The sequence below is a fragment of the Ambystoma mexicanum genome, chromosome 8, assembly GCF_040938575.1.
Source record: "Ambystoma mexicanum isolate Mex_15411 chromosome 8, UKY_AmexF1_1, whole genome shotgun sequence".
In the NCBI taxonomy this organism is placed as follows: Eukaryota; Metazoa; Chordata; class Amphibia; order Caudata; family Ambystomatidae; genus Ambystoma; species Ambystoma mexicanum.
This window is the reverse complement of record NC_090929.1, coordinates 1,196,422,332-1,196,438,997: the sequence shown is the minus strand read 5'-3', so window position 1 is coordinate 1,196,438,997 and position 16,666 is coordinate 1,196,422,332. Positions and strand designations below refer to the sequence as shown.

Genomic DNA, 16,666 nt, shown 5'->3' with positions numbered 1-16,666 from the left:
AAAGGAATGTTGAAATTGAGTGACATCTTCTCTGATTGTACCCCTAGATTATTTTCAATGTAAGCTTAAGGAAACATTATTCGTACTGCCGTATCACAGCATGCAGATGCTGTCAGTTTCTTGCAAGAATCGTTGCATAAAGCCTTGCTTGTTCAACCTCTGAAATGTAATCAGCTGTTTTTTTTCTGATACATTCACGCTCATAGTATTAAACAGATTGTATTTTCCAACATCTAGGCTTTCTAGGCTTGGGGCTAATAAAAGCAAAGAATGCCAAAATGTGCCTACCTGTGGCAGCAGACGTTTTAGATATGTTATAAAGCTGCCTGTAACTTACATCATTCTGAACAAACATAGCGGACATTTTTTTTAAGATACATCATGGCTATTCCTCCTGCTTAAGCACAGTTTAAATCTCTCCTTGGTGACAGAGGTAAACCTCCAATTATCATTCGAAGGTTTTTTAATCTTGCATGCTTTGTTGCAAACCTTGTATCAATAGGCATAGGTAATCTAAAATCAAGCCCAATAATTTGGAACAGCTTAAAGATGTATCTTATACCAATGACTGCGAAGAGCTTTACCTACAGACTATCTGCATTGGACAACGTTCTAAAGACATATGAGGGGGCATTCCAGATTTCCTTTTTGCTTTATTTCTCTTTATTTAGGAGCAATATGGTGTATTTATTTATTTCACAGCAAGTGTGTTTTTACGGTCTCATTGACATTTAAATAAAGTTATAAAAGGCGTGTATAGATGATTGGATTAAATTATCATTTGATTTTATTTCTGTGAACTATTGGAGGGGTTGCGGAATGAAGGGCTTATTGGGCTACTTACTGTGGAGGTACCATAAGTTAAAAGCATTTTGTAGAATATTCTTCAGGTGGTTAAAGAAGTGGTGGGAGTAGTCTTGACAACTAAGCAGAATTAGTTATTCTGGGCCTGCCAATCCCACAAATCTATCCTTAACGCACAAGTACGAGTCAAGCGATAATATAGCTTTTCAAGGGTGGCAAAAAAATAAAGTAATATCATTTGATGCAGAGCCACCTAGTGATATAATGTGGTGGGAAACAGTATGGAATCTTGTTGTTTGAAAGACTCACTTATTATTTAAGATCTATTTATTGGATTAGGGATGAATCACTTCAACACTATGGATTTTCAATACAAAATGTTGTTCGATGCAACAAAGAAGGGGAAGATAAGTAGTGCACACCTAGTAGTAATAAATGAAAACTTAAATAAGTAGATAACAATCCAACATGTGCTGGTTCATTGGTTTTAAGGTGCTAGGGAGGAAAAAAAAGGGCCTTGGCACAAAGCCTACATCAGTAAAGAGAAAGGAAAGAGGACCCAAACTTGGGACCCTCCTGTCCCCTGCACACTAATTACAGATACCACAAAGGGCGTTTAAACATATGGGCATAACAATGTTATGTAGATTGTAAATAACAATTTATTTGACATAGAAAAAATGTGCCAAGAAGCACTTACAAATAAAAGATAATTTGTTAGTTACATTTAACATACTAAAATGCGAAGAAGCAAAAAATGATGCAAAAAGCGATGTCCAATTGTGTTGTGGCTAACGCGTTTCGAGGATTCCCTTCTTCTTCAAAAGGGCCTAATTGGACTATTTTTAACAATTCAAAGAAACAGAAGGAAAACAATAGAAATGTCAATGCCAGTAAGTAGATATTGCAACAGTACAGATATCAAGATGCTAAGTCGATGTCAAGAGCAGAGCGATTAAGCCAAGGTGCAGAGAAAAGTCAATAAGCACAATGGTGGATGGCGGAATTACCGCCCCATTCCAAGGTGAGTGGGGCGGTAATTTCCCATTCACCATTTGCCCTTCCCCATTCCTATTTTTGCCCCATAGGGCATAACGGGGATGGGGAAGGCGCTAATTACGGCACCGTAAATTACGGTGCCGTAATTAGCACCAAGGTCGCTTAGTGCCTTGGACTTTAACGCCTGCAAAAAGCAGGCGTTAAAGTGTGAATCAGGCGTTAAGGGTTAATGGCGCCGACAGCTCCGTTAAACCCTTAACGCCTGACTTGTAATGAGGGCCTATGCATTTTCAATACAAAATATTGTTCAATGCAACAAAGAATGCAAGAGAGAAGAACAAGCCGACAATCACAATGAAAAAAGACATTAAAAACCTCAAAATGAGAAAAAGCAAGTGATTATAAAATGATGAAGGACTAAGTAAGAGAGAAACAGAAAACACACAGTCCCTAAATCCAGCTAAAATGTCCACAATTTTCACCCTGCAATCAAAATCGTGTATGTGAAGCTAGTGGGTTTTGTGTTTCACCACGTCTACTTCCCGTTCCTGCTCTCACCAAATTGTAACCATGTATTAGCAAAACAGATGCAAAATTGTCAAGTTGTGAAAGCAGTTGAGCGTGTTCTAAAGAGATATTGAATTGTTGGGCCCCAACATCCCAAAGAACCATAATCCTAGGGAACGTTTACATGTAACTGATTCCATCGCCATCAGTTCCAATAATTGTTGGATCCAAGACAGGTAAAATGGGGGAAGTCAGTAATATCCAGCTGACAGTAATGAACTTACAGGGCTAAAAGCAAATATAGCCACTATTCTCCCATTGGACGTGCCATGCAATTCATCCAGCCTAGGATCGAACACCAAGATTACTGGGTCATTTGGAATCAGAAGTACACAAACTTTTTAATGGTGCCCAGCATTTCTTTCCAATAGCTTGTTAGTTTTGGGCATAGTTGCCAGATGTGTAAGGGATGTCTCCTCAGACCACAATCTCTCGAGCAAACATCAGGAACAGCGGTGCATATCTTGAGTAATTTATCCAATCTATACATTTTTTTAAAATTTAATTTACATTTTTAAAGCGCTCACACAGCCCGCAGGCATCGAGGCACTATTACAGGAATTGTTTTGTGGTTACGTAATTGTTTTTTTTGTCTTAACTACGTATTTATAACGCGCATAACCACAGAGAGGCTTCTAAGCACGGACCCGGAGATCAAACCTGTGTTGCTTCGTGTCATATTGCTTCCAAGGCACGCATGTTGCCGTTGAGCTATCCTCCTGGGACATTGTTTAAACTAAGCCCCTCTATGGGATGGTAAGTGACCAAAGCTCTGTAGGTCCTTCCAGAGTTGTGTCCATCTTTAATCGGGTAAGACTGGCTTTTCTATCGCAAGGTCATTTGAAGCAATTTAGTGAACTTTGGAGTACCACTTTGTCCAATAAAGAGGGCAGTAATTTGTCTCTCACTTGCCTAACCAGATTATGTTGTTTGGGCCTATTCACTTAATAATCGCTGTTAAAACTGATTAATGCCATTTCATTGCTTAACGTGACTCATTGTCGGGAAGGCAGGAGAATTAGGTGGATTTTACTTATTTGTTAGTCATATTCGTTGTACAAATGCCTTTTGATATATGAGACATCCTCCAGATCTAGGACCCTTACAATCAGTGAGGAGAAAAGCGCACTTTGGCCTGGGAAAACTACAAATATTAATTAATAATTAATATGTGCACAACTCTTCACCCTTTCAAATATGCAGCTTTGATGGAGGGTAGTATTTTCCCAAGCATATGACTGCTATGAAGTAAATCTCGTTACTTTTGCGCGCACAAATAAATGCATGCTTCTAGCGAAGAGGAGTATGGCTCATCTGTGGTAATTTACCATCTCACTCTTTCATCAATGTTTGAATTTAAAGTTCTATGTAGATCTACTATTCAAGGCTCACCCTTTCACAAACACTGCGGCATTTGGGAGAACTTTAAAAGAGGGAATTTGTGATACAAGCTACAGCAGAGTATATTTCTAATGTGTTGCTGAACCTCGTTCTTGGCATTCTAAAGACTAAAGACTATTAATTCAATATGTACATTCTGTTACTATGCCAAAGTATAATTCAATGTTGATAAGTTATGTAACGGTATACAATTTACATATCATGCAATCGTCATCATTTTTTTCATTATGCAATTGTTCTATAAACCTTTCATAATTATTTTTGTGCACGTCAAAAGAAACTTCCTGAATTTCACATTGAGTGTTTATTTTTTCAAAGTTTGTTTTCTCCTTTTAAGTAAGGGGCCCAATTACCCTTCATTGACTCCCACTTATCTACAACTTACACTACACTAACCTGTTGCCTTCCTATTTGGGTAATTTTTAATTTTATCTATAAGGTGGCGCATTAGCGCCACCTGAAATGAAAGCCGAAATTAAGGCATGGTAGGTCAACTAGGGAGAGATGGTATATGAGGAGGGACACGATCTTGTAGGTGTTATGTGGTTATTTACCTACCTATTGACTGCCCATGGCTATGCTAATCCCTATGGCCATTCCCACCCACTTCCTGCCCCACTGCCCACACCCTCCAGGGATCTCTTTGAGCTACTTTTATCAAGCCTTAAAATCTAACTTTGCACTCAAAGCAGTCTTCTGAGAGCAAATGCTTTAATTGCTGGTGTAAACACGCCACTGGTGTAATAAAAATGTCTTATCCAGGTCTGCTTTTAGATACTTGATTTATAAGCAGTATGCATGTTCACTGAAGTCCTGTTAAAAACAAGTGTTGGCAAAGCCAGCAGTTCCGGCTTGTGGATAGGTATCAGATCGGTATTTGCAGGCACTGTTATCATATTCCCAGGTAGTGCACCATTGTCAAGCTGCTATCATTAATGGCCAGCTAGTACCATTACGGCAATGCCTGGCAAATACCTCTCCCATAACTACACAAAAGCCCAAACTGTTGGCATTGCCAATGCTTATTGTTTTCGATCACAAACTGTATTTTCATTATTACGCATTTACTTTTCATAAAACACACAATATGTTGCGTTCCCGTACACTAAAAAATCACTATCCTTCATGGAGCATTTTATGGCTTCAAAGTACAGAGTGAAACGTTACCTCATACTTCACAACAACCGTGGCTGTCACTGATTACCAGTGAGACAACATTTTCCTCTTTATAAATATATCACTAGTTATACATGCAAAGGTCAGGGAGGGGTTATGCAAGGTTAAAAGACCTACCGGAATTCAACCAGTTGCACTTGTTTCCAAAAACATCCTTGTCTTCAGTTTTCAACAATCCTGGAAAAAAAAACATTTGTAATCCATTTTCTTTATGTGGTGCAAGGTTTGTAGTAAAAATACACTGCATTCAGTTACCCACCTGGGGCAGATACCACGTTCCTTCTCCCATTAATCTTTGCCAATCTCAATTCCTTAAACTTTATATAACTGCCAATAATAGGCCATAACCTGCTAATAACACTTAATTTCTAACTAACAAATTGTTCAAGATCCTACGAGAGCGGCACTCCGCCAACAGTCTTTAGCAATGCATTCCGGAGTCAACAAAAATGCATTCTTTTATTTCCCACGTTTTTGAGCTGGGATATAGAGGCACTGTGCTGTTAACGGAGCTGGAGGCAAACATTTGTACTAACGTGGCTAATGGAAGTGTTGCATCATTTATTCCATTGACATTTTCTCAAGAGGTAGATTAATTGTAATACTTGATCACAAAAGTGTATCCTTCCCAGAAAATGGGCACCTCCCTCTTCCCAGCTCAATGGCCGTTCTCACTCTCCCCTTGTTGTCCTCGTAGACGAAGTTTGAATCTGATTTTGCCAGCCTAACATGTCCCTAGTATGGTGTTCCTGCCACTGGCTGTCATGGGTTTAAACAAGAGTAGCACCACTTCCTGGGATCACTGAATTCTCATGCATGAAGTCAGGCCTTGGGGCCAGGTCTTATGGGTGAAGCTTGGAGAAGCACCATGGGAAAATGCCAGCCTCACAATGTTTGGAAGATACTACGAGTTTGTGAATATGGGGAAGGATGATTTAAACTGCAATGCCCTTTTTTTATCTAGCCAATAAAACAATGCAACCCACAAGAAATGTTCAGGAAGGTGGGACTGGGCTGTACACGTATAGGTGTATACATCAAGATGCCACATTGCCCCATTTGAAAATACCTTCAGAGATACCTGCACCATCGTCAGTGACTATGTGAATGCATCATTTGCACTCTCAGTGTAGTTCCAGCAGAAGGTCACCAGTGCTGACCATTGGAAATGCCACCATAGAACTATTACAACTAGCCTTTGAACGGTCCTTGAATAGTAGTGGCTGCCTAAGGTTTATATAGAGTAGGACACGTAGTCTCCCTTTAAAATCAAAGTAGGGAGCGACCCTATCCTTCTTAATACTCTTCCAGAGCCCGTGCTGTCCAACAATACCAAAGCAATTAAGCAAGGAGAGTATCAATGAGCCAACTGGCCAAAATGGGCATTGGGCGATCTCACGAGAGGCTAGTGCCTCTCAAAGGGCACTGGGATAGGGGAAGAGACAGTCATCAGGCAAAAGGCTGACACGTGTTTGACGCTGCAGAATTATTTTTCCAATAGCACTCGTCTGGCTGGAATGCTCCATAGTTTTCTATAAAACTGATTGCCTCTGGCAACATGTTTTCTACACACTGAAGGTCACATAGGCGTAGTATGAAATACAGCACAACTATCACACACCATAGTCATTATGAGGGAAACCGAGGGGTCAAAAGAGGTCACTGAAAAGGGGATGGTCTTAAAAAATACTCAGGCTCTTACTTTCCATTTGGCACTATTTTTCCATTACCTGGACCCACATAGCTTGCTAATGCACTTAAATCAACAGAAAGCGCGGATATTTCAGTTCTGGTATTGCCAGCCAGTACATTACTGTATCTCAATCCCAATTTCCAGCATCCCTTGCATCTGCCACTATGGGGATCCACCAATGGCAACCGAAGCATGACCTAGAGCATCTCCTATTATTCCAGATATAGGAGAGACACACTGGTCCACATTTACCAATGCATCTCAATCTTGACCTACTGTACCCCCTGCTATTCCAGAATTAGGAAAGACTCTTACACATCTCTGCAAGGAATTACAGCTCCGTTTTGTGTTATAGCGCAAACCCGTGTGACAGGCCTGGTTTAGGGCACAGCACGTGCTCAAATGAGTTCTTCGGCATTGTTTTCCCTACCTAGCCACCTACATGGCGATGGACGTTCGTTCACCAACACTAGCTCCATTTTCATGGACAGAGCAAGAAACCCAAGTATGTGTGTATGTTTCTGTGTGCATGTACTGGTGCTTATATTTACTCAGAATTGCATAATGTCCCACAGCATAGTATGCTTCATATTTGCCTTTCAGGTCAATAAATAAAGTATACACCAAACATAACACCAAAGGCAGTGTGCTAGTATCTTTATTTGGTCATCATTTAATGAATATCAATGGCATTCTCTCGAGTCATTTCATTTCATTTAACAATTTGCATCCTACCCATCTTCCCTGCCTTTCATTGGGGCAGAAGCCCCTAAACGTTTATTTACAAAAACATTAAGGCCGCACTATCTAGACTGAACACACGCCTGGACTATGGTAATGCACTTCTGCTTGGGGCCAGCAAACAATGCATAGTTAACATCAACTTGTCCAAAATAACGCAGTGAGGATCATTAAACAGAAATGGAGGACTGAGCACAGCTAGGAGGGAGCTACACTAGCTCAAAGTGGAATACAGAGTCCTCTTTAAATCAATGACACTAGTCCACAAGTGTCTGTATGGAAAAGCACCGGCAAACCTGAAATCAAAGATTGTCTGCTATCTACCAACATGCACGTTAAGATCAGAAAACATGGGACACATCGTGGTTAGACCACACAAGAAAGCAAATGGCTTAGGCCAAGCCTTTCAAACTCGTGCAGCCGTTAACTGAAATAGTCTACCATTAAATCTGAGACTAGAGTCTAATCGTTACTTTTTCAGAAAAAGTCTGAAAACACATCTATTCAAATGAACAGAATAATTTGATGGTTAATCAGGTCTATCTGTCTCTCTATTTGGCTTGCCAAGTGTCCCGTTTGATATGTAATCCCGGTTCCCTGTTTCTATGTTGCGCCCCGATGCCCGCGGGCTACCGGCTCCATACAAATAAAGAAATACAAATACAAAATTACTGATTCCGATGCCTTTTTGGGAATACATTTTTATCCCAGGGCGCCCAAGTAGATATTGGTCCCCCTTATATAAAGGGAGCAAGAGGACATCACGTTTGGGACACAGGTTTACCTGATAGCATTTAGAAAATATTGTAGAATGTGGGATATATTTACCCACTCAGTAGTACTTGGCCACATCACCAAGCTGCACTTCAGCAGAAACAGCAAAATGGATGCGCTGGCTCCTTTGAGCACCACTGCCTCACATCAAAACTGTGCTTTGCAGCTACACAAAGATGGCTGTACCATCTTGCCAAGCACATATTGGGCCATTTGGGGCAGGGAGCACACTGAGAAAGGCAGCCAGTATGTGTTGTCGTGTGCACCAAAATAAGTGAATTGAAAAGCCACGCTGTGCTGCTGCTTGCAAAAAGTTCCCATTGAAAAAGGGAAATATTTTACATGAAAAAAGATGCTGCCCTGACAAAATGTTCATCTCTTAATCATCAGTCTACATTTATCAGTAAGACCCTGACATGCCCATCCATATTCACATTGTGCTTTAGCAGAAGAAAGCATGATCCCTGCATGACGGGCTGGGTCAGCCAAATCTGGGAAATCAACAGAAACTCCACTTCAGCCATATGGGAAAGTGTTTGACTTTTGCGACAACGTGTCAAAAATAAACCCTGCAAAAAGAAGCCCTAGCTCTTTGTGCACATGTCAATTTCAGGAGACCTTTGCCTTGTACAGACTGTTGTGTAAAAGAAGCTGGCTAGTGCAACAGAACACTATTGGGAAGTTAGATGGAAGAGAAAACCGAGCAGCATTCACTATGTGTCAAAATGGGCTTTTGCAAACCAGAAGAAAATAAAATGCCTGTTTTAAAAGTACAATGTTGAATAAAAACGTGTCCTTGCCTAGCAATGTAAATGGGTTTTTGCTGGGAAACATATATAGGATGTTTTATTTTAACAGGCTGATTTTAACAGGCTTGCTTCTGATTCAGGACAAAATAAAATAAGAAATAAAGACATGGGCTGTCTTCTGAAAACTGGCCTAACAGGTTTTCTGCCATGGCTTAAGGGACACAATAGATTCTAGGACATATGCATGTTAATTACTAGGTTTGAAAACTTGTCTGGGATGAGGCCCCTTAAAATTGAAATTCTGGGACACGGACATGTGGAATAGGAAATCACACTTCCCGCAACTTAAACTGGGAGCTTCAAAGCCAACTCAAGAGCAGCCTTGTAAGCTATGCCCGTTTTGGTGATCAAAGCTGACCATTTGCCTCAAAATACTATTTTATTAATAAACTTTTAAGACTTATCTTTGCAACAGGACTTCGCAGGAATGTAAAAAGTTAACAGTTTAAATGTAATGTTGTGGTTTTTAATTTAAGACGTACTAGCCTTTACTGCCATCTTGGGAACACAAATGGCAGAGAACTGGATAGTCTGAGGAAAGTGTACATGATGCCACTGTGAAATTCAATACTTACATGCATTATGATAATCGATACCCATGTATTAAGTTGTAGAATTTTAAGTTGAATATTTATCACTGAAAACCATTGCAAAAAACTATTAGACGGACGAAACAAAGTCCTACAAATGTGAGAATTGGACTGCATGCTCTGCATAAAATATGTAATCTGCCTATGTAATTTGTTAAAAGGCCACAAGTATACAAATATGTGATTTATGTGAAGAATGATTTTAGCTAAAGTAACTGTGGGTTTATCCTTTGCATTGTAAAGCCCACCTCAGAAAGCTGGTGTCATCTCCCTAAGAATCCAACCAGCTGACAGCAAGTCGGTAACAATCACCTCTGACCAATCCAGTTGTTTAGAGGCGTGCCCAGCTAAGCCTGCCCCACCATATAATCCTATGATGTCACCATGCCTTATAAAGAAGGGTGGCTGACAGAACTCTGGACACTCTTCTGAATTTTCCAGCGCCTGCGTATCCAGATATTCCACCTTCACTCTGCAAGATTCCAGACCCCACTGCCAGAAAAGAGATAGTTGACCCAGGCCTTCCTATCCAGGCAGAACCACCCTTCAGCGCTAAAACCCCATTACAAAATCCCACTAACGTCTGGGAGAAAAGGGAAAGGGTAAGGATTCTCCGGTGCCGCCTGCTTGCCCTGTTTACCTGCTCCATCCAGCGGAGGCGTCGCTGTGCCGTAACCAGACCTTTGCCCAGCTGTCTTACCAGAATAGTCCGCTAGCCAGGGACCAGAACCTTTTGAGCCCAGAACCCGGTTGGCTGTCCCAAATTCCAAACTCAAGTGCTGATTGTGAGTATTTCCCCATTCCATAGCAACTCATAGCATACCCCATCCTGACCCCTTTATCTTTGCCATATTTTCTAAGTAATCCTATCCATACCGATAACTTGTCTAAACTGTTCTAATTCTCTGTGCACCCTGTCCTTGTTTTTCTAGTGTTAGCGCAATTCTTTCATTCACCTCATTTTGTAACTCCTTAGCAATATTTGGAATAATTAAAATGAATTCCCACATAGATCTGAACGTGGGGTGAAAGGGTTAAGTTGCAAATTAACCCGGGATCATACCGTGTCTTTAACAATTTTGTCTGGATAATCTAAGTAAAACTTGTCCTTTTTCTTTCCAAACTGATTTCCTCCCTTTAACTGCTTTATTTTTACCAAAACTGAACCTCCTTTTATCTTGCAAATGTCATCCAGTTCTCTAGCTATAGCCCACCTTCCCCCTTCTATATTGCCCTTGTGATGTGCCTCTATCCCCAAGCCCAAGAACTGCATTCCAATTCAGAGTATTTCCCACGTTTTTCTGAAAAACCGTTTGACATTTAAAACTGCAAACTAGAAAAAAGTCAACTTTTCCATGTGTGATTTGACTTCACTGTGTTTTCAATTTATACCTGCTTTGTAAACTGTATGCCTTGTGTGCTATCTTACCTTATAGTTGCTAGCGATATGACATCCCTGAGACTGTGATAAAACATATGGACATCATTATTTAGTCATAATTATTTGTTAAAATCCGAGTGCCATTTTAGGCTATTGCAAAGGGTTTAAATACTTCACAAGACCCTCATTTGAAGGTCTTGACCCCAGTCAGCTGAACCAGAAATGCAGGCACAGCTCTAGATGTAATTACCTTGTGTGTAGGGCTGATTTATGGGTATCAAGATCATTAGCTGGGCAGTAATGTTGTCCTTCCCCAGTACCTCAACAGTCAACCTGTCTGATCTCAGGAGCCCAAGTCGTGCCACAGGCACTCGGCTCAATCTTTCTTGGGAACCTTACACACATTTAGGAGGTACCTGTACTCTGTTTCCTCACGAGCGAGGTGGATATTATGCAGCCACCTCACCAAGGTACTCATACTTGGGAAGGTGTACCGAAAGGGGTCCCTAAAGTGCAGAGGCAATTCTCTAGGGTTTTAAGCAGCAGAGTCAATCTCTACCTGAACACCTACAGCCCATCATCTGGAAAAGCAGCTGCTTTTAGCAAGTCAAGGATTTTACACTGTCACGTTTTATGTCAAGATTCACGGACAAAGGCACTGCCTGCTACGCAAACTGCTTATGCCTTTGCTGTCCTGCCTGCGCTCCTGGCGGTTGCCATGGCACCTCCACCAACGCTTTACTGTAGATGGAGTCCCCCAGTCGATCACAGCGTGTTCACGTCTGAGACTGCCCCCCATTGTCAAGGGAATCCGACGCGCGGCAGGACATCAGCAGGTACCAGCAACACAGCTGAAGCATAAAGAACCAAACCTCCATGGCACTTGTGTTTCTAATTAAAGTAAGTTACCTCACGTTCTGACTTTGAATTTCTGCCATTCTGATCTCCGTTATTGACCCTTGGCTCTGCTTCCTGACTACTCTGTGGATTACACATTAATTGGTTTGTTTCTTTGGTCTATCCTGGTTTACGAACTCTGCTTCTGTTAAAAGGATTGCATCTCGGATCTCCCCTAAACCCGTACTTGTGTTTGACATTCAACAACTGGTGTTTCCTGTGTGGGAGTGTGAAACAGCAGAATTCCCCTTATCTCTTTGAACCAGCGCTGTGCACAGATCTTTGGACGCTATGCAGCTTATACAATTGTGCACTCAGATTGTCGTTAGTGCATCCTTGTTCCCCCCGGGGGTAGGTCCTTTTTTGCATCTAGTCCTCTTTCTCCAGTTGTGTGCTCCCTCGTTGTAGTCCTCAAGACTCCTACGTTTACTACTTTGGAATCAAACACTGAGTTTTTGACCAATAGACTTCCTCTACTATTCTTTAGGCTAGTGGTCTTCAAACTTGTTAGGTCTGGGCCCCCCAAGCAAAATGTAGGCAAGCAGGGGCTACCCCAAAAATGCCAAATGGACAGTAAGTCCAAATGGCTATGAACAATCGCGCACCGTCAATGCACCCTACCCCAAGTATAGTCCCTGGGCTCCCCCACCTGCTCCGATCACAGTCTCTGGACTCCCTCATCCTACTCCTAGCCCAGTCCCTGTGCTCTCCCCACCCCATCATGGCTCCCCCCATCCTACTCCCACCACAGTCCCTAGGCTCCCCCACCCTGCTCCCAGCACAGACCCAGGGCCAGTGGTGGCTGGTGAATTTTTTAAGTGGAGGGGCATAAATATTTCCACCAGATCTGCCAAAGTGACTGAGCGCAGCGAGGAAGCCCGAAACAGTCAAGACATGCAGTGCCCCAGTCAGCAGTTCCAATGAGCTATGCAAGGCAGGCGAAGCAAAACACCCCCAGCCTTGGATGGCTCAGTGAGCATGTGAGGCTAGGGAACTGAACTGAACTGTCAAATGGACACAGTTTCCCTTTGACAGTTCAGCCAGCCTAGGAGCAATGGTCAGCCAGCCTGGAAAAAGCAGCTGAGGGAGTCAGTGTTTCACTGGGCTGGCACCTCAGCTCCTCCATAATGGGTGAGCGCACCACTGGATGTACGCCCCCTTTCCCGTTATGGATGAGCCACTAGGCTCACACTGGCCTATAAGGCAATGCCTGTACCAAAAAATGCAAATGCAAAATTCCTGTGTGGGGCAGTCAAAATGGACCACTTTTTTGGACAATATGGGCCAGTTTGATGAGTAACTTCACTATGCAGTTAGTAGTTTTGAGCATTGTTGCTGAATAAATATTCTTTAAATATCACAATTTGCTTACATTTCAACAAAAAACAGTCTGACTCAGGAATGAATATCCATTTGCAAATGCGGGCCACTTTTTCATTGGTGCCGGAGACAGTTTTATGCTCCGGTCCGGCCATGTGTGCCGCCCCTGCCCATTTCTTCCAATCTAAATAAATAAAAAAAGTGGTTTTCTTTTTTTAATTTACACTTCATGCTGGGTTCTCCCGCACCCCTTGTGATGTGGCCGGCGCCCCACAGTTTGAAAACCTCTGCTTTAGGCTTAAATCCAGTACTGCAGAGGTTAGTGCTTTCCCAGAAATTGCAGATTTACTCCTTTCAAGTAGATTCATACTAAAACCCGTCTTTCTTGGCAGCCTGGCGTACACCTGCTGATATTTTTTGCTCTTTCATCTGAATCACAGCTCTGTCTGTATAGCTCAACGGACAGGGCAGTGCTTCATAAGAAAGATTGCCCCCCTTGAGGAGGCCCTATGATAGGGCTGATCGAGGAAGACTCATTTGGCAATCTCCTCATGGTCATTACCCGAGGAGATTGTCAGTCTACAGCCGTACTCGTGAGTATTAACAGAAGGCCTACTTGTGAGCATTAACAGAATTATTAGCCTTACCAATAGATGCTGCCAATACATTTCGCGCCTTGAAACACTTGTGCATAGGGGCATTATAAACGCCTTATCATATCATACATTGGCCGACCTACTGCAACTGGTAGCAGAATTACTTAATGACATGACTGCGGCACATACAGCTATCCATCACAGGATGGACTCATTATGTGATATGGTACGACCACCACCCCAGGAGCCTGAATTTGCAGCAGCAGCGGTGTGATGCTGGAAATGCATTGGAGGGACAGGGCTTCCCTGTCCTTGTCCTGCAATTCTTTTTCATTTGTGTTCTGTATTGTTTTCTGCCCAAGGGTCCATGTGGGACTCCTGTCAGTGCAGCTCTTCCTATTTTTGGTTTGGTGTACAGACCCTTGGGATACCCTTATGGCACCCATGGGTGGGAGTAGAACCCTGTGCCCCTAGTGTATGTTTTTGGGCACCTGTGTGTGGCCCACAGAGCATGGTATGGGCTGGTGGCAGCTCCATGCTGAATTTGACAGGTGCTCCGAGTATCCTCCATCTTGGGATACCCAGGCCCTGCCATTGGAATCAGTTGATTCCTGATAGGAAACAAGATGGCTCCTGTGGCCTCTTGCTTTCTATTGCCTGTTACCTTGTTTTCCCAAAGACCTGGGAAGCCCGGACTCTGTCCCTTCCCCCCGACTGGCTTTTGGGTGGAAGTTCCAAATATGGTATTGTAGTGAAGTCCAGGCCAGACTGGCTGGAGCCTTCCCATTGACTGTATGTTGTGGGTACACCCTGTGGGTGGGATCTGGGTGAATGGAGTGTGTGCCCAATATGCACTTCTTGTTGTGCATGTCTGGTTTCTGGCATGAAACACAATAACTAAGACAGCCCTGCCCGAAACTGGTATGAATGCAGTGTGTAGTGATGAATGGCTGGGTACTTGTCCCAATACACATTCCTTGTTGTCAGTGTCTGAGAGGGAGGAGAATGGCCTGAATGCACTGTATGCCTGATTGGCTGACTGACTGCTGAAAGCCCTTCTGAGTGATTGGTTGCATGAGTGTGACCCAGCAGAAGGAATGGCAGATCAACAGTATATCTGGGGGCCTCTCACTGCTAGAATTTGTTAAGAAGCTGAAGTCGAAACTGATGCTTGATCTCGAAGCCGAGCCTGAAGAAGAAGGTTGACTGCTGTTACCTTCACTGCAATCTGAAAGCCGCTGTGACGTCGAGACTGATCCAAGAGAGGATCTGGTTAGGCACCCTCTTCTTGAGCTCCGAGGGACCATCGAGCACTGCTAACCTTCACCGAAGCTCCCTGAAAGTCAGACCCTGAATAGGCTACCGACGGAGACAGGGACCGTCAAGGAGAACAAAGAGAAGCACCAGACCTTCCGTCGACCAGGGTTCGCAGGTTTGCTATAACCGCTGGATGCCCGTCAAAGCCGTGTTGCCCAGAAGCGGGGACCACTTGACGCCGTGCCATCGACAACCGGTGCCGCAACGCTCCACTGATTAAGTCATTTAATTCCCGGATGCACCCGTCCACACCGCCGACCACCTTATCCTGCCAGAGAAGGCCAGGCCGTCGACATGCCAAGGAGCATCCGCCGGTGGGTTTCCCTCCACCCAAAGACCGTAGAGACGCAGGACGACAAGACGCCCTTGCTGGGCCAAAGTTCTTCACAACCTCTTTGGGGTCCTGCACTATCGACATCGAGGTGCCCCACACGCCTCTTCCTTGCAGGACGTCTTCAACTCGTTGCCGACGAGCAGCTCCAAGACCGAAGCAAGTGCCTCAACGCCGTCAAACTTCCATCAAGGATTCTCGACGCCGAGTTCACTTTCCTCAAGGCCCATCGACGATCCGTGGTTCCTGCTTTAAAGGGAGTCACTCAAGAAGGATCCCTCAACGCCTCCTCGAGGAACTCTGCTATTCCAGGTACATTTGGTTGGTAGAAACATTTTAGAAGGGAAAAAGACTCATTGAACAATATATGGACTGGGCTTGTAGTAGATCTTTATTTTACAGGTTGCCCAGGTTGGGGGGGGGGATCTCCACACAGAACTGTGTCTAGTGGTAAGGGCCAGTATTCTACCAATTGTTCTAACCAACTGCTTTCCCTTCTATGTCTATTGTTGGTTACCTTTATTAATTGATTTGTGTGACATTTGACCAGAGTACAGTTGATGCACTTTAATGAAATCTGATAATAATTGTGGTACCACTTAGAACTGTTTATATTTGCCCTTGTAGATTAACTGAGCACAAAGTGAGTTAGTGTGATTGTGTATGTAACCTTGAACCTCAATTATATATAGACAGTGTTTTAACTAACACAGTGCGTGGACATTCCTTTGTGGGTGCGTGGGGACTACCCTGTACTTAAGATCCAGCCTGCATCACCTCCTGAGAAGCTAGGCCTTGATTGCTCGCCCATGTTTGCCAAATAGAGAATCTTGGCTAGGGTCTTCTGTGCCTCTCCTCTACCATATAGAGAGCAGGATTACAGACACCCCCTCCAGTCTTTACAAGCGGAACCAGCATATCCCTGTTCCTATGCAAAATATGGTCCCTCTCTTAATGTCATCCCAATTTCCATTGACTCCCCCCGAAAGATTCCAAGGTGAGCCCAAGACATATCAGACCTTCATTAGTCAATACAAGTTGCATTTTCTGTGTTGCCCTGCCTCGTTTCCTGATGTCACCACCAAAACTGCATTTGTTCTTTCGTACCTTGGCGGTACTGCAGCTGCTTGAGCCAGTCCATTGCTAGAAATGAATAGCTATTTATTATATGACTGATTCCCTTATCACTGCTACGGATCGTGTCTTTGATGCTCACTATAAGACGCAGGCCACCAACCTAGAGCTCCTCAACCTAAAAGAAGGGAACTCT

The 16,666-nt window shown here is 43.2% G+C and overlaps 1 protein-coding gene across 3 annotated transcripts in view; it reads right to left on the bottom strand.

Annotated features, from left to right (window-relative positions):
- The window catches only part of SGMS1 (sphingomyelin synthase 1), a 1,534,398-nt gene that overhangs the window by 547,676 nt on the left and 970,056 nt on the right, over positions 1-16,666 (bottom strand). For all 3 annotated transcript variants that reach the window (XM_069611296.1, XM_069611295.1, XM_069611298.1), the window contains one exon: positions 5,065-5,124. The gene's annotated coding sequence lies outside the window, so the exon portion shown is untranslated. The remainder of the gene's footprint in view (positions 1-5,064; positions 5,125-16,666) is intronic.